This window comes from Hyaena hyaena, unplaced genomic scaffold (assembly GCF_003009895.1).
Source record: "Hyaena hyaena isolate Hyena2069 unplaced genomic scaffold, ASM300989v1 scaffold_1153, whole genome shotgun sequence".
In the NCBI taxonomy this organism is placed as follows: Eukaryota; Metazoa; Chordata; class Mammalia; order Carnivora; family Hyaenidae; genus Hyaena; species Hyaena hyaena.
In genome coordinates this window covers 43532-70358 of record NW_024081781.1, presented here as the reverse complement: position 1 = coordinate 70358, position 26827 = coordinate 43532, and the positions used below count along the sequence as shown (strand labels likewise).

Here is a 26827-nt window from a genome sequence, read left to right as displayed (position 1 = left end):
AGAGGAAGCACCAGCAATTTGTTTGTTCTAAACATTCTTTTATGAGTAAATAATTAAATTATAACAGTAAGACTTAGGAAGCACAGGAAGAAAAACAATGAGAAAGTATATTTAGTGACAAAAGATGTTTACAGTATGCAAAGTCAACAAAAACATGCCGGGCACAGAAGCCAACTTTTGTAAGACAAGAAAAGAGTATCTTTATGCTTAGGAAATAGTCTGGATGAAAAGGCATCAAACATTGTTTAATTTCTGGAAAAAAAAATGTTTTTGAGAGAGAAGAGAGAGAGAGAGAGTTCAATCGGGGGAAGGAGGGTGCGGGGGGGGGGGGGGAGAGAGAGAGAGAGAGAGGGAGAGAGAGAATCCTAAGCAGGCTCCACATTCAGCCCAGAGCTGAACTCCATCCCACCACCCTGGGATCATGACCTGAACTGAAATCAAAACTAGGTCACTCAACCAACTGAGTGACCCAGGCACAGAAATTTCTGAACTATTTTAAGTATACAAAATATAAAAAATGTTTCACCTCATTGATATTTAGTCATGTTTCCTTTTTTTTTTTTTAAAGTAATAACGTATTATAGACCCTGAAGCCACTTCCTCAATCTGAGATTGAAATTCGTGTGCTTTCTTCTGTGTCTATTCTTCTACTGGATATATCTGTATTCACAAACAATACAGGATTTTTGAGTTGTAAAGAGGCATGTAAATAATATTTGAATCTTTTTGTGATTTCCTTTCTATACTCACATTATTTTTTTTTTTTTGATATGCATCCAGTTGAGTTGTTTTAAGTGCAGAAAAGTATTCTTTTTTAGGACTACACCAAAAATGTATTATCACATTGATGAACATTTAGGGTATTTCCTATTTTTTTCTCTATTCTAGACAATGTGTTAATGACCACTGGAGTTGGAATTGCTGCATTATTCACACAGCACCCTCTCCCCACCCCAGCTTTCCCAGATATTAACAAATGGCTTTTCAAAATGGTTGGACAATTAACATTCCAGAAAGATGTTCTGAGTTAGAGATAATACAAAATAGTAATTTTCTTCTTTATGCTGGTAAATACTCCTGGTAGTACGGTATTGGGGTAAAATACACTTGGGTATTTTATTTTATTTTAAGCAATGTATTTTAGTTTAAAAAAAAGAGCTCAAACTTTTACACTACCTTTTCCAGATTACTTAAGTATGTTGTATAGTACTTGGTATTGATACTGCTCTGTGATTTATCCATGTACCTGTTTTATAGACAAGGAAATGTAGGCTCAGGAAGTTTATGACTTGTTTAGTTTGGTCTCTTAGTCTCCCTTTCTATCATTTTCATCAACCTACCTCACAAAACTATTGAGGATGAAAAATAAGACAATTGGTTTGAAATTCTACAAAATATTAAACTGATTTTTGTATATGTACAATTCATTGGTTATCTTTTTTCATGGTTATGTTCTTTATATTGCTGTCACTCCTCTTACAGAGTAAGAAATAACTAAATATCAAGGAATATGGGGAAAATACATTCTTACCGAACTTCAATGTACCATTTTAACTAGTTCTTCCCATGGACAGAAATATAATTAGTTTAGCAAATGGTTTATTGCTGGAAGACTTACTCCTTTAATCCTTGATCTAAGCTTTATTCTAACAGTAATTTAATTCTTAAAATCAGTAAATACTAGCTCAAATGAGAGAATAAAAAAATGGATTCAATACTGAAAGCAAGGGCTTTTTGGTTTCAGATAATGCTCTTCCCAGGACTTCCTAGTTTCTAAGAAAGCAAGTCATGGCAGAGTGGAGAACTCTGGAAATACAATGTTTGGATGCAAAAAAAAAAAAAAAAGCTAGTGTCTTAAACCTCTTCAGAAAGAGGCACCCACTGGGGCACCTGGCTGGCTTAGTGGGTAGAGCACGCTACTTTTAACCTCAGGGTCATCCGTTCAAGCCCCACATTGGACGTGGAGTCTACTTCAAATAACAGTAAATAAAAAGAAAGAAGGAAAGAAAGAAAAGGAATGCAGTGCTGAACACACCCAGCAAACCATTTCTACAGTTCTGAGAGCAGCACAGGGTGATATCAGGTCGAACAGGACAAAGCCCTGGTTCCATGTTATAAAACCCCATGTAATCACCACTACGTGAGTTGAACCAATAGCCCTTCTGACAGTTCCTTCTTCATCCCTTTCCCGTGGTACCTCATCCATAAAATTCTCCTGCATCAGTTCATTTTCAGACAGGCCTGACTAGCAAAGGGACTTGGATTTGAAAGTCGGAGACATCTATGCAAAGCATTGTTTCCTTGGCCTCCAAGAAGATTTTAGGCAGTGAATGGAAACACCCAGCTCAAGTTCCCCAGATGTTTTTTTTTTTCAAATATTTTTTTAAGTTTATTTCTTTATTTTGAGAGAGAGAGACAGAGACAGAGACAGAGAGAGGAGCAGAGAGAGGGAGAGAGAAATCCCAAGCAGGTCTCACACTGACAGCACAGAGCCCGACATGGGGCTCAAACTCATGAACCCTTGAGACCGTGACCTGAGCCGAGATCAAGAGTCGGATGCTTAACTGACTGAGACCTCAGGTGCCTTTAGTTCCCCAGGTGTTAAACAAGAGTTACCATATGACCCAAAATTCCAGTCCCAGGTATGGGCTCCAAAGAAATGAAACTATAAATCCACCCAAAATCTGTACGTGAATGTTCATAGCAACATTGTTCGTAATAGCTAAAAGATGGAAAGAGCCTGGACGTCCATCAACCGACTCATGGATAAACAAATTGCTGTGTCCACACAATGGAATATTATTCAGTCACACAAAAGAATGAATTGCTGATACATGCTACAACATGAGTGAACTTCAAAAACATTACACCAAGTGAAAGAAATCAGTCACAGACTACATATTGTCTGGTTCTGTTTACAGGAGATATCCAGAACAGGCAAATCTGTAGAGACAGAAAGTACACTAGTAGTTGTCCAGGGCTGGACAGCCTATGGGTATGAGTTTTTTTTTTTTTTCAGGTGATAAGATGTTCTAAGAGTAGATAGTGGTGATGATTGCACAACTCTGAATATATTTCAAGCCACTGAGTCATACACCAGGATGGGTGGACTTTATGGTATGGGTTTTATCTCATAAAGTGTTTAAAAAAGCAAATAAACTCCCAGCCCTACAGATGACAAAAGATAAGCATAGTCAGCTTTCAGTCCACATGTGATATACTCACACATGTTCTAGCATTTTTTGAAAAAAGGACTGAGTGGGTCCTTATAGTAGAAGGAGAACAAGTGGAATTTCAGCCTGGAGAAGAAAGGCACCCTCCCCTCACCCAGGGAAGAGAGAAAGATGGCGGTGGCACGGTCTGCTGGTGTAATATCTGTGCCCACCAGAACACCGTAAGGATACAGACTGTTTCCTCCTTCACTGTATGATCTCTGTGAGCCTGGGCCATAAATAAGGGTAGGATGAGACCTCACTTTCGATCCTAAGCGAAGGCTGTGTGTGGGCAAAGGACACTTAGCACCCTGACTCTTTCAGTCAGTCTCAGAGTGAAGGGAAATCAACCCTAGGCATGCATGACAGCAGAAGCTATTGCCACCATGTAGGACAATCAGGCTTTGGGCTTAAAATCCAGAGAAAACCTTCTGTGGGTCAAAAGTTTTGAATAACTGAGATTAAATCCTATGCTTATGTTCACTACTATCAATGCTACCCACTAAAGGAAGAAATAGGTTATATTTGCCACAGCGGACTCACGGTGATTAAATTCAGATGAAATTTCAGGGCTCAAATATGCAGAAGAGATTTTACTAGCACTATAAGGTCAGTGGCCCTTTAATGCCCAAACAGAACAAAAGCTGACAAAACCTCCCTGGAGGACAACCCTGCGACGCAGGGCTGAGGTCCAGGGCTTCACCCTCTCCTGCCAGGAGCCAGTGCGGAACGGACGCTTACAGAAAGAATCCATGAGTGGAATTCGGTGAATTGCCAAACACTTCACTTAAGCAATGAAATCAGTGGGGAGGTAAATAATTGAGGGGGGGAAATGGGTTCATCAGTCTGGCAACATGGACATTTTTACATTTTTTTGGGTGGAAGACAAATGAGCCAAGACAGAAGTCAGGAATTTATGTTCCCTGCTGTCCAGTTTTAGATCTGAGAGACCCGCTCTTTCCCTCAAATCAGAGTCATTAACTTGATCAACCTACAGCATCCAGTTCAAAACACCTGTTGCACTAGTCTGAGAGGCAGACACTGTGGCCAGGGATTGGGGGGCGGGGGGATGGGTAGCTCTCCTCACTCTTCCTCCAAGACCTTCCTGTGAATGTTCATGTCCCTCAAATGGGATTCAGGGGAGAGGGATGAAGTAGCAAGGAAAATGGGACTTATTTCTAACCTGTACTTTGGATCAGGAATAAAAGTAGTAAACTTATTGGGGAGCCTGGGTGGCTCAGTCAGTTAAGCGTCTGACTCTTGATTTCAGTTCAGGTCACGATCTCACGGGGCATGAGTTCGAGCTCCACATGGCGCTCTGCGCTGACAGTGGGGAGCCTGCCCCGGATTCTCTCTGCCTCTCTCTCTGCTCTTCCCCTGCTCACGTGTTCTCTCTCTATCAAAATAAATGCATAAACATTAAATTTTTTTTTAAAAAATAGTAGTAAACTTGAAACTGGATGGATGTTGAAAACCATATATATCCATCACCAGGTGACTCAACAAACAAGCTGTGGTTTGTCCATCCAATGGACGACTGCTTAGCAAAAACAGAGGAACAAATGACTGACCCATGCCACGCGTGGACAGGTCTCAAAAAACTATGCTAAATGAAAGAAGCCAGACACAAAACACTATATATTGACTTATTCCACTGATAGGAAGCTCCCATAAAAGGCAAAACTGTAGAGACAGAAAATGATTGCTGATCACCTGGGGCTACAGGTGCAAGTGAGGGTCAACATGGGAACGAGGCTCTTGCTGAGGGTGACAAAAAGGCTCTGTGATGGATGGTGGTGACCACTGCACAACTGGACACATTTACCATATCACTGAACTGTACCTGCAAAACGGGTGGATTTTATGATACGTAAAGCAGATCTCAAAAAAGCCATCCAACAATTACATGAATGAATGGAAGAAATTTTAAAAATGGTCCAATTCCTAACAATAAAAAAGAACGACAGGCCGATCCTTTGAATATGAGGAGTCAATTTCGCTTCATTTTCTTTGTCGAAACTAAAGAGGAATGTGGGCAGGAATGAATGAGAAAGATGTAAAATAGGAAAGAGGAAAGACTGCATGAGTTCCATATTCTATTTCACAGTGGAAATAAAAACAAGGCTGGTTCGCTGTTCTATTAGCGAGAAGTTCGGCTGGGCTCCTAGCCCCCAGCTTCCCTATCATATACATAAAGACATTAGGGTACATTCAGTTACATTTTTACTTAAATAAAGATAACACCTTTGCTCTGGCATTTCCCCCACTGACCCACCCAATAATGGTACCAACGAAAAAATTAGGTTAAGTCAACTCAACAGAATTTGGCTTTCGTGGATGCATGCTGGTTCCCTGTGATCATTTACTAGTTAATGAACTGAAATATTTGGGGCCAGTCCTGCATACCAGAATCAAGGCCCTAGTATTTACGTTTCCCAGCTTTGCAAACAGGGAATTTCACTTATCTCCAGTCGTATGATACTTTTCCGATTTCCCCATCAGATCTCCAAGACTGAGAATGGCAATTCAGAGATGAAAACTGTAAATTCGCTCCGTTCCTTAAAAAGTGATTTGTCTTGGCTGGAATAACTGAAATAATTCAAAAGGGTAGCAATCCCTTGAGGCGCCTGGGTGGCTCAGTTGGTTGAGCTTCCGACTCCAACTCAGGTAGCGATCTCGCGGTTCGTGGGTTCCAGCCCCGTGTCGGGCTCTGTGCTGACAGCGAGCTCAGAGCCTGGAGCCTGTTTCAGATTCTGTGTCTCCCTCTCTCTCTGACCCTCCCCTGCTCACGTCTCTCTCTCTCTCTCTCTCTCGCAGAAAGAAATAAAAAACATTAAAAAAGATGGAAGCAATCCCACCTTTCCATTTTTCTATCGCTCCCCATTTGAAAACAGATTTCCTACAAACAGGGTGGACAGACTCTCCAAATACCTGAAAGTGCCTAAGTATGAATTTGTAGAATTTTGTTTTTTTTCTAAAACGTTATTTTCTACTGAATATCAAGTTGATGTTTTGCACAGAAAACTTGAAACATACATTTTTTTCAATTCAGGTCTTGAGTCAGAAAGGCAACCAAAACACAGAAAACACACACACACTTAAATGGACACGGGAGAGAAATAATCTCTCACAATTACCAGAAATGATTTCTCTTAGTTGAGGCAACTTTGGCCTTGGACTTTGGCATCTTCGTATGTTGGAAAATGGTTCTATTTTCCCCCCAGAAAACCATGGAAACACTATCCACAGAGAGCCATTCAGACTCTTCAGACTAAAACTTCAGACTGAGTTTTAGTAAGATGCAGTTGAAAGTTTAATCACATGGCCAGAGGTAAAAGACGTGTGGGACCAATTTCACCACAAGCTTTGCTCAACAACACATCATCCTTCCTACACGGAGATGTCCTCAGGTGACACCAGCTAGCAGTAGCGTCTACACTCTGAGCTGCTGGTAGTCACAGTTATTTTTATGTGGCCACCTTGTCTCACACAGTCTTGCTTTTGAAAAGCTGTCCTGGGGCGCCTGGGTGGCTCAAGAGGGTTAAGCGTCCGACTTCGGCTCAGGTCATGATCTCACGGTTTGTGGGTTCGAGCCCGGCGTCGGGCTCTGTGCTGACAGCCAGCTCAGAGCCTGGAGCTTGTTTCAGATTCTGTGTCTCCCCCTCTCTCTGAACTTCCCCTGCTCATGTGGTCTCTCTCTCTCAGAAATAAATAAAACATTTTAAAAAAATGAAAAAAAAAAAAAAAAGAAAAGCCGTCCAGAGGGAGGGCAGGACTGTAGCTTCACCAGACTACCTGGCATTCACAAATACCCAGTAAACCTCCCTAGACTCAATGCCATATAGACTAGATAATTTTCAGGGGCCGAGGCAAAATGAGAATGCAGGTCCCCTTGGTCAGAATTTAGGAAGAATTTCAAGACAGTGAGTGCAGAGGTTCACACCAAGCGGGAGGTCCTGTGTGACCTTACAGTTCACACACCCACGAGGCTGCGCCCCCTCACTTGTGAGCTACCCGCCCGAGCTGAGCACCTGGGTCCTCCATGCGGTTGCACCCCGAATCCCACTGTTCTGGGACCTGCACGGGCCACCATGAGAGGCCTTGCCGTGGCCACTTGGCACTGCACGTGCTCGGGGCTGCCAAACTGCTCCCTCTAAGGACCAAAACGTCTCCCGGGAAAGGAGGTTCGGCGCCTCCAACCAAAGCAGCTCGCTGCTCTGCTGTGGTCCAGGCTGCAGTAAAACTGCCAGCTTCAGGGGTGGGGGCAGGGGCCCTTCCCACTGTAAGCCCCCCCATCCCCCAGGATGCCTTTCTCCTTCCACAAATATTTACTGAGCCACCACCCAGGGGGGTGGAGACACCCAATTCGAGGAGCTTGCTCCACAGTAGGGAAGACCGGGAGAGAATTTAAATGATAACAGCTACTCTCCAGAGATGCAGTGTGTTTTTAGAATAAAAAGTGAGGGGGGGCAGGGTAGTGAGGAGGTCAGGACGGTTTTCGTAGAGGGCACAGCTCAGTCCCCCCCACCTCCCCGGGCAGGGCTTGCTTTCACGCTTCTGCACCCCTGGTCTTCTGTCCCATCTGCCTGATGCCTTCCCTCCCCCAATCTCCCCACGTTGACTTGCCTGGTGTGTGTCCATCTTTCTAAACCCGGCCCTAGGACTGTACCATCCAGCTGCCCGCCCCCAAACCGAGAGGTGCCTTCTTCCCTGTCTTCTCGCTCGCTGTCCCCTCTATCCTCACTGTGAAGTTCATGATTCAAGAACTTAACCCTTGCATGGTTAAGGTTACTCCCTGCATGCGGAAATGATGTAAAAGGTTCAGCACAGTACCAAGGCCACATAGCACCAGTAAATGTTTTGCTTTGTGTATCTATCTGCCGTCCTACAGCCTGAATTCCTTAGGAGCAAAAGCTCTTTCATCTGTATCCACGGTGTCCAGCGTGTGGACCTGGCCGTGGCAGGTGCTTAATAAATATTCATAATGTGAAGGACTCGAGTGGTCAGTCACATCCACACACTGTTCCAGACAAACAGCCTGCTTATGGCGTATGAATAACCTGACCGCAGCGCCAGTGGAATGGAGCTGTGTCCCTGCACCCACATCGGGGCATCCTCATTAACGAAACAAGCTGTATACAGGCAGGTGGGATATTTTACTTTCCTTCAATCCAGCTAATAATGTAACGTTACCAAGCTGTGTTTGATGTGGAAAAACTCAGTAATTTAACTCTATCTCCATTCTAGGAATATATGTTGGTCAGAGATAATAGAACCTTCCAGACTCTTTCTGCTAGGACTTTCCACCACCACCGTTAACACAAACTCCGAGAGATGCTCGGGGGGAAAACAAGGCAAAACAAAATGAGGGGATTTCCTGCAACCGGTTACATCCTCGTTATTCCTTTTGTTGTTAGTTATGAAGTAGACCGTTAGCTCCTTGCTACGCTCTTATAACGCTGAAACTTGCATACTGAGTATCTGAAGAGGCTTTGTAACGGAAAGGTTTCAACCTTGACACCCGAGCAGGGACTCAAGAGCCAAAGAGCCTGTTTGTCTTTATGGGCTACATGACCCTGGGCAAATTACTTAACCTCCGTTTCTTCCTCTGTAAAATGCAGATAGTAGGTCCTACTTCAAGGGGTCGTAGTGAAGGTAAGTTATTTCTTGGAACCCTGCCTGGCACACGATAACCGTAAATGTGGCTCATCATCATCATCCTCATCCTCATTGCTTTTGTCCTGGTTTCACTTTTCTGTTGTCCAGTCACTGTCTTGCCAGCCACCCTCTTTCTGTCACACGGTTCCTGTTCTCCTAGCCCAGAATCATCTAGAAAACATTTATTTTTTTTTTTTAAGTCGAGGAACCAGAGACTCGACCACCTGGTCCAAGGTGGGCAATTCTAACAGGCAGGCAATGTTGAGAACCTGGGCCAGGTTCTGCCACTGAGGTCCGGGGAGGGGAATAAAAGGAGCGAGATGTAGCTGCCCAGCAGCCACATATCCCTCCGCACGCTCCGCGGGCTGCATCCCCAAGTCGGCCTCTGCATCAAAGACCACGGTCGTGCCAGGTCAGCAGGCCCTCCCACGGCCATCTCCACCCGGGCTCGCTCTCTCTTCCTTTGATTCCTCTCCTTCCACTGAAGTCTCAGGTAGGAACAAGACTGGGAACAGGGAACAGATGCTCCCGTAAACTCCATCTGGGCGTGGATGGCCAGCTCAGAGCTCAGCTTCCCCACAGGAGGGTCCGTGGCCCAGGGGCAGGCGGCCGGCCACCTTGACTTCGCCTGTAGCCATCAGCTTCTTCACCCACGTGAGCCAGGGGACAACTTTTTTTGAATGAAAAGAATTTTCTGGAAAGTTAAAATTTAGAACTAAATTGCCAAAGGATAAAGTTGACAAAACTGTTCTTTGTTTTTGATGGCAGCTTCTTTTCCAGGGGCATCTGGACTTTCCCGCCTTAGTAAATGGAGTGTGTTGGATGCCGCGCCAACGGAGCAGGACTCTGGTTCTACCAGACAGGAGTGTGTCTCGACCACAGACAATTTTTTTTTTTTTTTAGTTGACTGTTCTTTCTTTTCCTACCTTGCTATGCATGGTTGCTTTCTCACAACTTACCCAGGAAAACAGGTAACCTCCCTTGTTAAGCCAGTAATTTCGGCATTATACATGTCATGTGCGTAGGTCCGGGGTAAAACCAGATTCAGCCTCATAAAGTACATAGGCTTTTGACAATAATTTTTCCCTCTCCAGACTTGGGGCTAGTTCCACATGGTTGAATTCGCCCCCAAGTAGATATTTTACCATCTCTTAAATGGAATATGCTCTGGCAGACCTGCTGGTTTAAGCTGAATTTGATAATAAACTCCTCGCGGTTACAGAGTACCTCTTCTCTACTTTCAACAGGCTCCACACCATATTGCCAATCGCACTGTCCTATATCGCACAAATACTCAAATATAAACTGCACTGGAATATATGGTAAGACTTCTTATGTGCAGACACCACAGCAGCCTAATAATGTCACAGCATTATTTGTATTTTCAGTGAAATGTTGGGCCAAGTGATGCTGCATATCTACACCTAAGAAAATGGTTTTGTTTATTTAAGTAATCTCTACAATCAACATGGCACTTGAGCTCCTGACCCCAAGATCAAGAGTCACATGCTCTACCAACTGAGTCAGCCAGGTGGCCTAATAACATGGTTTTAAGAAGAGCATGAACACACACACGCACACACACACACACACACACACACACACGGTCTACCCTTCTTCCTTATTATTCTTGAATATACCATATAAAACATGGTTTCCGGGGCACCTGAGTGGCTCAGTGGGTTAAGCGTCTGACTTTGGCTCAGGTCATGATCTCACGGTTCGTGGGTTCGAGCCCCATGTGGGGCTCTGTGCTGACTGTCAGCTCAGAGCCTGGAGCCTGCTTCAGATTCTGTCTCCCTCTCTCTCTGACCTTCCCCTGTTCATGCTGTCTCTCTCTCTCTCTCTAAAAAACAAACAAACAAAAAAACGTGGTTTCCTTGCACCTGGGCAAAGTCCACAGTTCAGATACTTTTTTTCCCCACCAAAGTTTAAATGTAAAGGAGAAAAAAGGTGGTTTATTGAGGGTAGTTAGGTATCGGGTTCTCCTCTTTCCCTCTATTGCAACAAGGTCTATCCAGGCTTATTATTTCACACAGGAGGCTTGGCTTCGGTTATTCTTCCCCCCACTGGAGAGCATGGGACGCTTAGAGGGATGGGTACCTTTATGACAGCTTGTTGAGATTAGAATTGGCAAATTTTACGTGCCTGAATGTTTTGTCCAAATTTCAAAAGATAACCCCAATGAAAGAAATCTTTATGAGGGCGGGAGGTAATGTATCATAAACTGGTGATAAGACAAAAGGGATCTGCAGGCAGTGGGAGTTAAAGCAACTCCTTATTCAAGAGACTGTCAAGGCAATGGGAGAGGAAGAGAGATTAGAAAGAACAAGGCCCTTGACTAATCCAGAGATGGGGTTATTCCAGTAGAAGGGAGGAAAGTCCAAAATGGTGGGTGACCGGAGCCAAAGAGAGACCCAAGAAACCCTCCATCAGTTAAACCATCAGGAAGAGAGAGAGAAGAAACCAGAGTCAAGGCAGGCCAGTTCTCAAGGAGGACTCAAGCCCTGCCCCACCCCACCCCATCCCATCCCCAAGACTCCTCATATGGTGACAGTGGTAAAGAGGAAAGGCATTGGAAGGGACAACACGAGAAATCGACTCTTCCTTCCCACAAAGTCACTTAGAGATCATCCAACTCAGTATTTTTCTAAGAAGTTTCTACAGAAACGTTCCCTTTGGCAGAGGAAGCTAACTCTGAAAGGTCTGGAGCTATGGCCGAAAACCATCCAAACAACCGAACGTGTTTTGTCTTAAAAGTTCATGTCAATGTTGTGTGTTCTATCATGGCATATCCAGGTTTGTTGTATTTTTTTTAAGTAAAATAAATCTTAGATCTTTCAGCAAAACTGATGCTTGGGTAACCTGGGCCCAGTCTATCCTGCAGCTCACCACACCTGCCGGCACCCCCCCCCCAACATGGCCCCAATGTGCTGGTGGTTGAAGACGTTTGTGTCTAACCCTGGACTCCTCCCTGACCAGACTGGGAAATGACGACACAAGACACGCAAGGCAACTCCCGGTGCCAGGGACAGCTCAGACCAAGAGACAGTTCCTGGTTTCAAGAAACCCAAGGTCCCACTGAAAGGAAGCAGGTGGTCAGGATTGGGGCCACCACCCAGGCTTCGCTACCCTGCCTCGGTCCTCCCTTGTGCCATGATGCTTCTCATCGTCCCTAAAGGACCCCCAGTCTCTGTGGCCCAGCAGAAAGAGTCTAGGAAAGGAGGCTGGACAGTCACCAGAATCTCGCTAACGAAACATTCCCGTGGCCTTTGACAAGGACAGGACACCCTGACCCCCAGCCTGCTGGTCCTCTCCCCGCCCAGAGAGGTAGGCAGGGAGTGTCACATGCTGTGCCCGTTCTTGGGAAACTGTAGCTCAATGCTTGCCCAACACCCGCAGGATACAACTAGATCCCAGCTTGGCTAAGTGTGTGTTCAGGAAAGGTACATCTTCTCTGGGGAGTCAGGCCGGAGGGGAAGCTGTGAAGACCAGACTGTCTTTAAAGACAAATTGCAGATTCAACCATCTGAGAAGACAGAAGGAGTGGAAGAAGGGGAGGGGAGATGAAGTCCCAATTTGGCTAAAATTGGACCCAATATAAATAATTAAAACAATCAGGCACATTTAAAATATCTCTGCGGTCCTCTCTCCCTGTTTCCCCTACTTAAACTTTAACCCTATTGTTCTGCTAGAAGGAGGCCACGTGAAGATTTTAGTGACACCACAAAACTTTCAGGAGATCATTTGGTCTTAACTTCTTAACTTTCCACATGATTTGGGGGTTAAGGTGTAGACTTTCTGCTCGTTTTGAAGCTATGGAAGATCCTTTAACCCCAAAAGAAGATCCAAGGAAGTTATGAGAAAGAGCATATCAGGCAAGTATATGCGATGCTTTTATAATCTGCCTTTTCCCCATGGGCAGACCCTATCTGGTTCATCTCTGTGCCCTCTGTGCTTGGCCAACCATAGGCTGGATACAAGGGTTCAGGAAGGAATGCTGTGAGGGGCGCCCGGGTGGCTTAGTTGGTTGGGCATCTGACTTTCGCTTAGGTCATGATCTCACGGTTCGTGGGTTCGAGCCCCGCGTCAGGCTCTGTACTGACTGCCAGCTCAGAGCCTGGAGCCTGTTTCAGTCTGACTCCCTCTCTCTCTGACCCTTCCCTGCTCATGCTGTCTCTCTCTCTGTCTCTCTCCTAGAAATAAATAAAACATAAAAAAAAATTAAAAAAAAAAGGAAGGAAGGAACGCTGTGCAAAGGTTCTGGAACTGTGTGGGAGTTTGGAAGGACAGATCCACCCCCATGCCCATCCTTTCGGTCCTGGAGGGGAGAAGGGCACACAGAACTAAACACCTAGCGTTGGCCGTGTTGGCCTGGGGAGCCACTGGGACACCAATGGGGTGCCAGGGCCTTACCTGAACTAGGAGGTGGTCCCAGGACCAGAAGTAAAAGTGACCCTCTGGCTTCAGGGAGAAGGCAGGAGAGGCTTGAAATGCCTAGAGTATTGGGGGTGGGTGCTAAGAGGCCAACAGACAACCAGGGAGACCTGGGTGGGGAACGCACTGGTTGGCCTAGAAACTGGGAATTAATCAGGAAATCCCAGCACACTCACCAGAAGTCAGTTATACTGTATATACTTGTATATACGTGTATACACATGTATATACGTATATACAGTTATATGGCCCTCACAACTCTTTCTTTACATATATTAATCCATCCCACCCAAAGTTTAGCGCCCCTGCCCCCCCTCCCCCACCGGGGCTCAGCCAGCTGAGGGGTAAGTGCCACCTAAATGGAATCCTGGGCAGTGGGCCGCATCTGAATACTTTGTTTTTACATGTGTGCTCTTATTTTATTATTATTTTTCAATTCCTATCTATTAATTTAAGTGAACAAATTGCCCCTTTGCTATGGGCCATTGCTATAAACTGGTGAATGCAGGTTAGTACTGAGAGAGGAGTTCGCTTGGATCACCAGCCAGCTAACTGGGTTTCTGAGTGTCGGATATAAGAGTTCCTGAGAGTTCTCAACGGCGGGTAATTGTGCCCTGCAACAGTACATTTAACAAAGTCCGGAATGTTTCTGGTTGTCACTCCTGGGGTGGGGGTGACTGCTGGTGTCTGATGCACAGCACAGCCCCACAACTAGGAATTAACTTGGCTCCAAATGTCAACAGTGCCCAGGTTGAGAATTTGTCCCCAAGGAATGTCAGCCTGGGAGCCCCTGGCAGGGGCCACCTGACCCCTGACTCTTTGTGCCCACCTTTCTCTAGGCTACAGTACCCATCCAGTGCCAGGCACTCTGCTCTGTGCTGGGAAGTGCAGTTGGGGAACCCCAGTCTCCCCGTAAGCACCCAGTGCAGCCATTAGGATGGAACCGTAAAGGGGCACCTGGGTGGCTCAGTGGGTTAAGCATCCAACTCTTGAGCTTGGCTCAGGTCATGATCTCAGTGTTGGTGGGTTTGAGACCCACATCGAGCTCTACACTGACAATGTGGAGCCTGCTTGGGATTCTCTCTCTCTCTCTCTCTCTCTCTCTCTCTCTCTCTCTCCCTCTCTCTGCCCCTCCCCTACTCATATGCTCTCTCCCTCAGAATAAATAAGTAAACTTTTTAAAAAAGGATAGAACCATAAAGAGCAAATTGTCATATAAGGTGATAGCATCTAGAGTGACCTTTTGTGAAGGATGGATGAAGGGATGGAGGAGAACAGAGGCCCGAGGTTTGAGAGACAGGCCCAAAGGGTGGTGCACATTTGGAGAAAGAAACTGCTCGCCACATCTCCATGCAACCTGCCCTTCCCACAACAGAAGAGAGAAAAGATGGGGGCGTGAGGTGGGCCCAGGAGGAAGGTTCAGGGATTGCATTGATTGCGCTGATAGCGGCAGCGTTCTGGGAAGAAGCACTTGGTATGGATGGACTCTTTAAAATTTCATCAGCCTGGGTTAACCTCTTCCCACAGAGAGGTGACAGCTCACGAGGGAGCGTATGGAGATGGGAAAAAGACCAAGTTTCCCTCCCCGTCTATTCATTTCACCAGGTCTTATTTCAAAGTTTGTCTGAGATCAGCATAGGCAAGGTCTTCCCAGATGACACTCTGCCTTTACACTCGGTGATAGATGTGTTGGCAATCCACAGCAGCAAAGTGGGTCTCACTCTCCACCCACAGCCTTGGGAGCCGTTCAAGAAGCCACCACAGGTGTCCTCAGGAGCAACTTCTGAGCAAAGTTCAATCCTTGCTTAAAAATTTGAGAACAGTTCATATTTAATATGATGTTGTATCTTGCACTGTCATTCATTCAGATATTTCAGCCACAGGGCCTGTGCCCTTCCCCACCAGATCACCTCTCTGGCTAAACCGGAGCAGCCAAGCTCCCTGAAAAAAACACAGTAGCTTGCCTTATACATTCCGCTTCTAGTTTTTCCCCAAGTTCAAAACCACTGCTGCCTCTTCCGGTACTTCTGCAGCTCCCCAAAACTACGATGCAACGGCTACAAGGGAAGGTCTGCATGGTGGAGATCTGATGACTCTGTCAGAAATGTTTACTGCATGCCTGCTCAGTACATGGCACTGCGCTGGCCCTGGGCACAGATGGATGAAAACAATGCCAGCCAACCGCATGGAGGGCACAGCGGTCCCAAGCTGGGCTCTGGCTTAGCTCTGTTACTTCTTATGAAAACAGGTGAATAACTCACTTTACCCTCTATATCTGTCAAATGGAAAGTGGGAATACTTTTACCTGCTTGGTCTGTTATGAGGATAAAGTGAATTGATGCAAGGGAGGTGTCTGTACTAGACACAGGAAGTCCTCATGAAGGTGGGCTGTTGTTCTCAGAGAGCCTACAGGCTGGCCCCTCACCTCGGCATCTCTGATGGCTTCTGCAAGTTAAACGTCATCCCCCAGACTGAAGAATAATCTTCCGCAGAAATTTTAGCGATCAGCTCCGGACTACTATGAAGTCCAAAGTGTGGACTCTTCCCTTATAGGATCCTGCATAGAAATGACCATGAAATAGCTACTCTGTATAACCCACATTCAGAAGAGAGAGGTCTGTGCCAACCAGAATTATCTGGAACTCTGCAACAACTTCATGCTGGAGGAAGAAGCTGACTGTGCTCAGCTTAGACCAAAATAACTAAGAAGAAGGGGAACTTGACAAATGTGTTCCCTAAAGGTCTGACAAGCAGAGGAGGGCGGTGCTCCAGATGAACTTTTTTAGGTCGCCCATGTAAGTTCCATGCTGATGGTAGGAAATCAAGCGGGCACAAAACAATTCTAAAAGGAGCTTCAGGACCTCAGGAAATATAAACAGGAGTACCCCAACAAGGTTTTAACCTTCTTTATTTTGGATATTTAGATTTAAGGTGTGGAAACCTACTTGGTTTTGTAGGAGGCAGACACAGACTTGCAATGTGTTATGGGAAATCTAGCTCTAAACGACAATAGGCTCTCTAGTAAACCAATGGGCATATAATTTTGACAAGGGGGGGAGTTTCTCTTTTAAAAAATGCTATACGTTGGGTCCATCTAGAACGAGCTATAGTCCCATGGAAATCTACAAGTAACTCGCCATGAGGGAACTTTGAGAGATCAAGGCTCAGCTTCTACTTTTCAGAAAGAGAACATAAAAATCTTCTGGACTTTATTCCTCTATGGCTCCCAGGTCAAAAATCCTACCTCTTCCCACTTTGTTAATCAACAAGTGTTTAATGACACCAGCCATAAGTGGTTAACAGCTAACCACTCTTTCATTCTCTGCCCAGCACAATCTATGTATAAATCTGTTCAATGAAACAAGAATGCAGCGCTCTTAGCCAAGAAATGCATCTCTCAAATATAACACTCCCTGGTTTAAGGGGTTGTTTCCACATTTGTCTCCCCGTTAGATCCTGAGCTTCTTTAGGAAAGAAATAGTTTCCTATTTATTGCTATATCCATAATTTATAGTCCCTGACACATGATAGTCAATATCATTTGTTGAGTGAATGAGTAAATGGATGGGTGGATGGATGATGTAAGCATGTTTGTATAAATGGATGAATGAAGGGTGACTGAAAAGTAGGATTTAGGATCAAAGGAAGAAGCAGAACAAACCTGACTAACTGGAGTAACAAAACAAAGACAAAATCAAAAACGGGTAGAAACTCTTTGGTGGAACGAGAGTGTATCTTGAAAAATAGAGGAGACAGGTTAGATAGATCATTCGGTGACAATGTTCCCCAAAACTTAAATATTTATTAAAAATCTTATTTTAAGATATTTCCTCTTACTCAGTCATTAGAAGAAAATGGAGATCAGCCAGTCACATTATCTCCCTGGAAAACCCTTCAGACAGTTGAAAACTGTGGCTGTTTACTCTGTATCCAGTTTTGCTCACAGTTGTGTCCATAGCAGATAACAGATGCACAATGCACATTGTTAAAAGAATGCGTTCCTGTGCTCTTTCCCACAGCCTCAGCCATGGTTCTCCCTGGTCCTTCCATGAAGCCAAATGTCAGAGTTCCAGAACTTGCTTTCCAAACTGATTCTGTCTTGGAAGAAGACTACTGAATTAGAGTTGCCCAGGCTCTGGGTAGTGCTGGGTGATTTTAAGCCAGGCTTGATCACATATGTCTCTCTACACATGTAGGCATCAAAAACCATTTAGAACTGTGAGTACAGAGCCTTCACATACCCGTTAGACCTCCTTTGGAGAAGATGGCAGATTGCACAAAATATAGTTCAGTTGGCCACACACTCATCTGACCACCCCACAATTTAAAGCGATGGCAATGGTAGTTAACCTTAGGATGATGTTATAGGGGCACGTGGGGCTCCCTATCTCAAATTTCTTACTTGTTTAAAGTCTGGTTGAAGTCTGGCCTTCACTTCTTGAGCTTCAACTCAAAAATAATTGGATTAGCTATGATTCCAGCACCTACTCACATCATCTTTCTTCTACCCGTCTTTCCTGTTCTGGTTTTGATGAAATTCTGTCCCTGAATCTATATCCAGCAGCACAGAGTTTACCTGCTCAATTTCCACACAAAAGAGGGACGTCTCCCCACTTGGTACAAGAACCGAGAACCCTGATCCATCTCTTACCGCCCACCCCTGTTAGCTGGGACAACGTTGCCATCTTCCCCTTGAATTGTCTGTCTCTTCTCCTTCCAACCGTCACAGCCTCTTCCTGGTCCTAGCCTTCTCCGACTAACCGCACCTGCTCGCTCTCATCTCCCTCCAGCCCGGTCTCTGGCTCTCCAGCTGTGGGAACATCTGCCCATGTCATCACCCCTGTCTGGTGGATTTTTAACTTTGGAGCCCAGACCACAACCTCTCGTTTCTTCACAATTTCACGGCACCCACTTCGGAGCCTTGGAGTGAGGCTCCAACTCAGTGGCAACGGATTCCAACGTTAAAAAGTATTTCCTTGGCACCACCTCTATTCAGCCTCCTTCACGGGACCCTGAGTTTGCTTTGCATCTATAGCTCCCCTGACCTTCCCCAGGTCAGGGCTGCTAATTATGCCTTTAACCTCTGCCCAGGTCCATTTACAGGACAGTATTTATTTATTTATTTATTTATTTATTTATTTATTTTCAGCTATGCTTCCCAACCTTTCTTGCCCTCTGAACTCCACGCCTGGAGGCTCTTTGTCATGAAATTGCTAGGTCTGGAAACTCCAGAGCGCCCCCATCACACACTTTTGACTCACACACTGTCCATCTGCTTGGCAGGGTCATGGGGTAAATCTACATCCCTGAGGATCATTTTCAGTCTAGAAAAACAGTAACTTAGCAAGACTGCTTTCCACACTCTTTGTGAACATCGAAAACCCGCAACTCAACCCTTCACAGGTACCAACAGGTGCTTTCAAACGGAGAGGCAGATTTTTTTAAAATGACATTTTTTTTAAAATGCTTTGCTTTTTGCTCTTTAACTAGCTCTCTCGGCTTTAACTTCATTTAGTTCTAGCTGGTCTCGTGCCATACTATGTAGTCCTCGTTTTCAGATAACTTCTGTATCTGAAATACCTGAGACCTCTTGCACTGTAGTAAGTTTTAGAAGCCCCAGATAATAACATGTTTAGGTCAAGATATCTGGGTGCCAAGGGGCTAGCCTGAGGTTTCTAAGTAATGCTTTGGGTTTCAAGAACAAGAGGGTAGTAGGAGGGCTGAGTGACCTTCCCAAATCTTTATTTAAAATTACAGATAACTGTAAGAATTGAGGATGAGACGAGTATTGAACTATCTTATAAGGGCTAACTTGTAATTCGGGATACCCGTTAAGAGAATGGTGTCCGTTATCAGAGGTTTCCTGAGAAAAGCATCGGCTTGAATCCCACCTGTTAACAGGCCCATTCCGACTATGTCTTTCCAGCAGACATGCCATTGATTCTAATCCTATTTAACTCTGCTTACTACCAGATAGAGGATACTTTTCTCTCATATTTTATATTTTTCCTGAAAATCAATTCTTTTCCTGCCCATAAAGGATGAGAAGGAGATTCAGTAGCTTTAACTTAGGACTTTGATCCTTGCCCACCTACACACATACACACACACACACACACACACACACACACACACACACACACACTTCCTCATCTCAGGATACTTTTCTCCAGCCTCAGATGCTTGCCTCATAATCATAGACGGGTTAATGCTTTCCAGGTTTTGAAAACGAGAAGGTCTACGGATCCTCACCTTAATGAGAGCGGACGGCCCAGGTGATTCATATAAGAGAGATGTGCAAAGGAAAAAAAACCCAAGAAACCGAACAAGCGGAGAATCGTGCTATTAGTTACCTTTTGTTACTCATTCATACTTGTTGAACTTAGTTTTGTGCTTAATAAGTTCAGGCTAGAGCAAAGAACCTTCTTTTGCATATTTAGGCGATGAGGCACACCTGAGCAGGTAATAGTGCGCCTATCAGTGCTGGTTCCCAAACAGCCTCTAAAACTTTTCTCAAGGATCTCACCTCCTATAAAGAAGTGAAGGCTCGCCCCTTGCTTGGGCTGCTTGCGGCATTGATAGCACGTCTAGAGAAATGCCTTGATTTCCTAATCAGACCAGAAACGGAGGACTTGCACAAGTACCAAATCATTCCTTCCATAATTCCTAGATAGGATGGAGAAATCCATAGGCCAAAAATTAAGTAAATAAAGAGGTAATCCCAAATGCCTGTTTCCTTGACAACACCCCTCCCCCAGCCCTCCTGTGATAGGGAAAAACCAAAATGAAAGTGAGGAGGGGTAGCCACAAAGCCATGCTGGGTTTTCAGCAAGCGGAGCCCATAACCAGGTCCGGAAAGCAGCAAACTCGGAACGCAATAGAAATCAATCAATTTATATCGGGGCTGCCTTTTGTGGAGTATTATTATATATATATATATTTTTTTTTTTTGGTGGTTGCCATAGAAACGCCAGGGACGGAAGAACGTGTTGCAAGACACAGGAGACGATCTGTAACAGGAGCCTTCTCCCCAGCTTCATCTATAGCAGAGAAAACGCTTTCGCCCGAGGGCAGGGGGCCGCCGGGGGGGAGGTGGGGGGTGGAAAGGAAGCCCCGAAAGGCAGCTCGGAAGCTCCGCGGGGGGACGAACGCTCGCCCCGCGGAGCACAAAGGGTCCTTTTGTGGCTGCAAAGCCCCTGTGCCTTCCAGGCTCTGCCCCTCCGCGTCCCCGCTGGAGCCTGACTTCCTTCTCCACCTTCCACGCTTCCTCGTTCTGTACCTACCCCTTTCCAGAGGTTCTGGAGGTCCAGCCCAGCAGAGGAGAGCAGTGAGACACACGCGCGCGCACACACACACACACACTCACACATCCGCCACGCCCAGAGGTGAAGTCGCCTGGAAATCGCACGAACGGCACATACCTCCTCTCTGGCGGCCCCTGGCACATGGGCTTAGCAACCAGAAACTGAAAAGGAGCAGGCTGGGGTGCAGAAATTGCCACTAGTTTATAGGAGCTGTAAGTCAGCCAACACTGGAAAGAAAAACGCGAGACTCCACCCATGGGGTGGACCCTTCGGGGGAAAAAAAAAAAGTGGTCCTCAGCTGACGTCTCTCCCCACCCCATGTCACTTCCTTTTAAAGCTACAATTTAGCAGTTACGGGGAGGGAGGCTACGCGCTGGTGTAACATGAGTCACTCCCTTCCCCTTCCAATTCGTGTAAGGAAGTGCTCGCGCGGCTGCGCTCGGCCCCGGCGCGCGGACCCCGCCGGCATCGCCGCGAAGCCCGCCCGGTGGCCGCCGTCTTCCTGCCGAGCGCCCGGATCCTGTTGCATCGCCGGGGCCCGCGCGGCGCCTGCAGCCTCGGCCCCGGCTGGAGCCGGCTTGGGACCTGGAAATTGTCCTAAGCGGCTCGCCTGTCGCTCGGCAGGTCGGCGACCGCGTTGCGGGGCTGCGCTGCCCCGCCCGCCCCGCCTCGCCTCTCGCTGCTGCGCCCCTGCTGCAGGGAGGTCGCCTTCCACCCGCCAGCGCCCAGAGCACCTTCAAGGAAATAACGCCGGGAAAGGCCGAGGGATCGGAGACGGTCCGAACCGGGAGAAAGAAGCTCTGGGGTCGATGCATTTTCTCCCCGCCGGGGTCGATTACCGCTGCACACGCGCGCGCGCGCATGCACACGTGCACACACACACGCACACACATGCACGTGGCGTTTGCACACAGTGTGTTGGAGCGGGTCTGGGCACACCTTTATAATAAAACGGTGTCATCACAACTTTAAAAGAGTTTCAAGAGAAACTCCCGAAATAACCAGGTCTCCAACATCCCTACAGCATGACTTCAACCTCCAGATAGTTCAGATGTATGCCCTTCAGATGTATGCCCACTATTAGAACCATCGTCACAGATGACACTGGACTATTTACATACGACTCCTGTGTTCGCCCTCATTCTTTAGATGTTGATAGCCCACTGGGAAGAATAAAATGCTCACGAATAACTAGACCACGTTGCAAAATTACTAAGACCTACAGATTGCTCAAACCAAACCAAACCACACCAAAACCTAAGCAGAACAGTGTGCATGAGAGCAGAGAAAGAGCTCTCTTCCTTATGGTGGTAGAAAAGGGGGCATCCACAAATGAGGAGGGGGGCGATTGGACTATAGGGTCTGTGGCATGTTGACGGCGTGTGATGGGGGAGAGGCAGATGGGGGATGGATGGGGAGGAGATTAAAGGACATTGAAGGCATAGAAAAAGAATCTGAACAGGAATCTGAACAGAAAACCCATTTGTGGCAATGGCTTATTTTAATATCCATGTGAACATTAATCTGACCGTACAGAAATGTGGATGCCTGGGCGGGCCAGTCAGCTGAGCAACGACTCTTGGTTCTGGCTACAGTCATGATCTCTCAGTTAGCAGGTTCAAGCCCCATGTGGGCTTGTGCACTGGCAATGCAGAGCCTGCATGGGATTCTCTCTCTTCCTCTCTCTGCCCCCCTCCCCACTCATGCTGTCTCTCTCTCTCTCAAAATAAGTAAATAAACTAAGAAAAAAAAAGTTTGGCCATATAGAAATGCTTATAAGAGATGCTGTAAGGCCTTTCTTTACAGCCAATGCAATTGTTGAGAGTTTTCATAATTTTTCACATTATGTCTTAAAATCTATTTATTTCTAGTGTGGGAGAAACTTGCAAAGGTTTTTCAAAGTAGTTCTCAAATAGACTTAGACTGTTTTTCATATTTGAATCTTGAATGGAAATATATTTCAAAATCTGCAAATGGTATAAAGTTGTGCTATATTATAATAGTCATTTTTTTTCTTTTTTAAAGTTCATTTATTTATTGAGAGAGAGAGAGGATCCAAAGCAGGGTCCGTATTGTCAGCTCAAAGCCTGACAAAGGGCTCGATCCCACAACTGTGAGACCATGACCTGAGCCAAGTCAAGCATCAGACACTTAACCAACTGAGCCACCTAGATACTCCTAGAAGAACAGTCATTGTTTTCAATGGAAACAATACGAACTTAAAATTTTTGACAATTGCTAGTCTTATTGTGATCTCAATATTTTAATATGTCTTTATTCCATGATAATTATAATTATTATGCTTGTTATTGCTACATTAATGCTTTCTCTATTTCAGTGATGTTACTCACAGTCTCAATTATCTCAGCAATATAGCTAAGAAATATGGGGGGAAAATCACCCCTTCTAAAAATTTAAAGTGGAAGTACCACATTCACAGACTAAATCTTATGGACTTTATTTAGACTCTGTTCTTATTTTAGATATTCCTTGTTCAGCTCTTGCTGTCTAGACAAGGAATTGTGAAAATTTCCAGGTCACAATCTAACAAATCAGTTCAACAAATATTCATCGAGTGCCTGTACTTTTGTTGCTGAAGATACAAAAACGCACATAAGACATGGATATTGGCCCGTGGCGCTCAAAGTCTTAGGAGCGAAAGACCTGCAAACAACAAAGATATGGTGTAATGGAGGCAGTAACAGAAGTCTGTACAAAGTTCAGAAACAGCCCAAAGAATGGGCATAAGGAGGTGGAGGAAAATGCCTACAGTTCTTTAGCTCATGACAGACCGTAAGCGGTGAGACCAAGCAGTACGTTTATCAACAAGACTGTAAGCAGTTAAGGCTGACCCGTGGAACGACTTAAAAGGACATAAAAGATATAAACTAACACAAAAAAAGGATATACAAATAGCCAATAAACATCAACAACAGCAAATATGCAACCTCACATAAAAATACAAGAAGGGAATGGGCGCCTGGGTGGCTCAGTTGGTTAAGCGCTGACTTCAGCTCAGGTCATGATCTCACGGTTCATGGGTTAAACCCCACATTGGACTCTCTGCTGTCAGCACAGGAGCCCCCTTTGGATTCTCTGTCCCCCCTCTCTCTGCCCGTCCCCTACTCACGTTCTCTCTCTGTCTCTCAAAAATAAATAAAACAGTAATAAAAAAAAGGAATACAAGAGGTGATGTCGTTTTTTTTGCTGATGCACTTGTCAAACATTCAAAAATCAAATATACAAGGTAAAGCAGGTGCTATGCAGTGTGTTCTCTTCTCCCTTCTTGGTGATAGTGAAGTGGTACATTGCTTTTGGAATGCAATTGAACAAGATTTGTCATGAGCCTTTAAAGTATTCACACTCTTGGGGTGCCTGGGTGGGTCAGTCTGTGAAGCGTCAGGCTCTTGACTTCAGCTCAGGTCACTATCTCACGGTCTGTGAGTCTGAGCACTGTCAGTGCAAAGCCTGCTTGGGATTCTTTTCTCTCCCTCTCTCTCTGTCCCTCCCCTCCTTGTTCTGGCACGCAAACGCTCTCTCGCTCTCTCTCTCAAAATAAATAAAATAAAATGTTCACATTCTTTATCCAATAATTCAACTTATACGTATTTATGCCAAAAAAATAAGCACAGGTGACCTCAAAGGCACTTGTAGATTCATCAGAGGCACGTATAATAGCGAAGACTGGGAACCATCTAATGTCTGAAATCGCAGGCCTTGCTATGTGAATGATGTGATGTTCACATGAGGAAGCACACTACATAAATTTAAAATGCTATATTTGAAAGACGTGAGGAAACTTTCACAATATATTAAGTGAAAAGGAAACTGAGCTATATATCTAACATAAACTCTTCTTCATAATTGCACAAATATATATTATGTTATGTGTAATGGGTTAGATAGAGGCCCCTTAAAATTCATGTCCATCCAGAGCCTCAGAATGTAACTTTATTTGGAAACAGGGTCTTTGAAAATATAATTAGTGGGGTGCCTGAGTGGCTCAGTCAGTTAAACATCTGGCTTAGGCCAGGCCTTGATCTCATGGTTTGTGAGTTCAAGCTCTGTGTCGGGCTCTGTGCTGACAGCTCAGAGCCTAGAGCCTGCTTCGGATTCTCTGTCTCCTTCTCTCTCTGCCCCTCCCCGACTCACACTCTGTCTCTCTCTCTCTCTCTCTCTCAAAAAATGAATATATATTTTTTTAAAAAAGAAAATATAATTAGTTAAGACGAGGTCATACTAGATTAGGACGGGCCCTCAATCCAATGACTGGTGTTCTTACAAAAGAGGAGAAAGAAATACACACGGAGAATGAGGCCATGCGATGCCTGAGGCAAAGCCCGGAGCCGTAGATCTACAAGCCCAGGAGAAAGGCAAGGGACAGATTCCCCCTCAGAGACTCCGGAAGGAATCAACCTGGCTGATACCTTAATTTCAGACTCCTGGTCTCCTGAACTGTGAGAGAACAAATTTCTGTTTTGTAAGCTGCTCAGTGTATAGTCATTTATCATGGTGGCCCTCGGAGCCCCATACTGTGTACAGAAAAGGCTTTACACTGTTCATGATTATCTCTGGACTGTGAGATTGAGGATGATTCTTATTTGTTTCTTTCTATTTTATTGCATTTGGAAAGAATTTCAACACTGAACATTAATAACTTTTGTAAAAGAAAATGATTATGAGTAAAAACCAAACGACTCAAGGTTGCTAAAGTCATAGTGTTCTGGGATGATTTAGGAAAGATGCAAAGAATAATCGATGGTGATTATAACATGTATCCCAAAGATTAAAGTATTTTGAGAACCCTCTGTTAAAGGTGGATGCTATGTGCTTCAGAAAAGTTTTTATCAACCTAAATTTTGGTACTCAAAATGATAAAGATCATTTATCTAAAATATTAACTTACGTAATGTATATTTAACTGCCATGCGAGATGGTGGAGTATATTAATGAGTATATTTCAAACAGCCTGTTCTCTCAATGCCTTGTTAGCTGCACGCTGACAATATCTTTGCTTTATTTCGTTTGCTTGATATTATGATTACAAATGTAAGTAAATCCATATAAATCTATATACACACTTTGAAAGTTTCCTCAAGTTACAAATAAAAACATAGCGTATATTTGCAATTGTAATTACTTCACTGTGTGCTAAATTAGGAGTTCATTACAAGCAGACAAAGAAAAATGTGTAAATAGCAAAGTGAATTTGATATTTGGAATCTTTAGTCTTATGTTTAATAGTTATATATTTCAATCAACCCTTATTAAGCCTTAATGATGTGTCATATATCGTTTTTAATGACAGACAAGCTCTTAAGACTGTGCTGTGGTTACTGCAATCGGTTTAAGTACATTCAAATGGCTTTAACGTGAACATTTAATATTCAAATAATGAAACGGCAGAGGAACCAAGCACTAGATTTCCTCCTCAATCAATGATGATTATGACCTGAGTCATTCCTCAAACATTGATGTGGATGGAGAACCCTATGTCCAACAGCTGTTAATATTCTTCACTTGGAATCACATTTTAAGTCTCTCAGAAATTATTCTCAGTACTTGCTCCTCTCCTTTCTCTTCTGGATAGCTTCAGGTCAATTCAACCCGGCAGGGATGACTAGAAAATCATTCTCTCCTCCTCTATCCAAGGCCATGAGCATCTGGAAATCCTACGATACAGAAGCAAATCTATCGCAATAGAAGGAACTGAATTCAAATCGATTGATGCCGAACTGATGGGCAGCAAATTGAAAAAGTTACCAGCCCTATGACCTGACTCTAAGAGACAAAGTAACGCCAAGGAATACTGGAACTTAGCACTTGGGCTCTTCATGACCGAGTGAAAAGAGAGCACACTATTTTGAATGGTATTTAACTCCGGATGGTTTTCAACCCTTGCACTTTATATATTATGTGGTTAAAAATAACAACAACAAAAAACATTGATAAGCATGAATTACTTTTATAAGTGGAAAGCTAAAGCATCTATATTTTTAAAAATAAGTATTTATTGTTATTAATTGTGACATATGCTTTTCTTTAGTTGTCAGCCCTTAAGCTTATAAGCTAATGGCCCCTTAGAGGGTAATCTAATTATAGGGTAGCTCTGGACCATTAACATGGGCATTACCTGGGAGCATGTTAGAAATGCTGAGTCTCGGGGCGCCTGGGTGGCTTAGTCGGTTAAGCGTCCGACTTTCGCTTAGGTCATGA

General features: G+C 44.7%; 1 protein-coding gene across 3 annotated transcripts in view; it reads right to left on the bottom strand.

The window, feature by feature from the left end:
- AGPAT4 (1-acylglycerol-3-phosphate O-acyltransferase 4) overlaps window positions 1-20847 on the bottom strand; it is a 127221-nt gene extending 106374 nt beyond the window's left edge. The window contains exon 1 of one of the 3 annotated variants that reach the window (XM_039222501.1): window positions 20729-20847. The gene's annotated coding sequence lies outside the window, so the exon portion shown is untranslated. Of the gene's footprint in view, window positions 1-19833; window positions 19947-20590; window positions 20641-20728 lie in introns of those variants that run through there. The other 2 variants (XM_039222502.1, XM_039222504.1) reach the window with 2 other exon arrangements.
- Between the last annotated feature and the right edge of the window lie 5980 nt (window positions 20848-26827).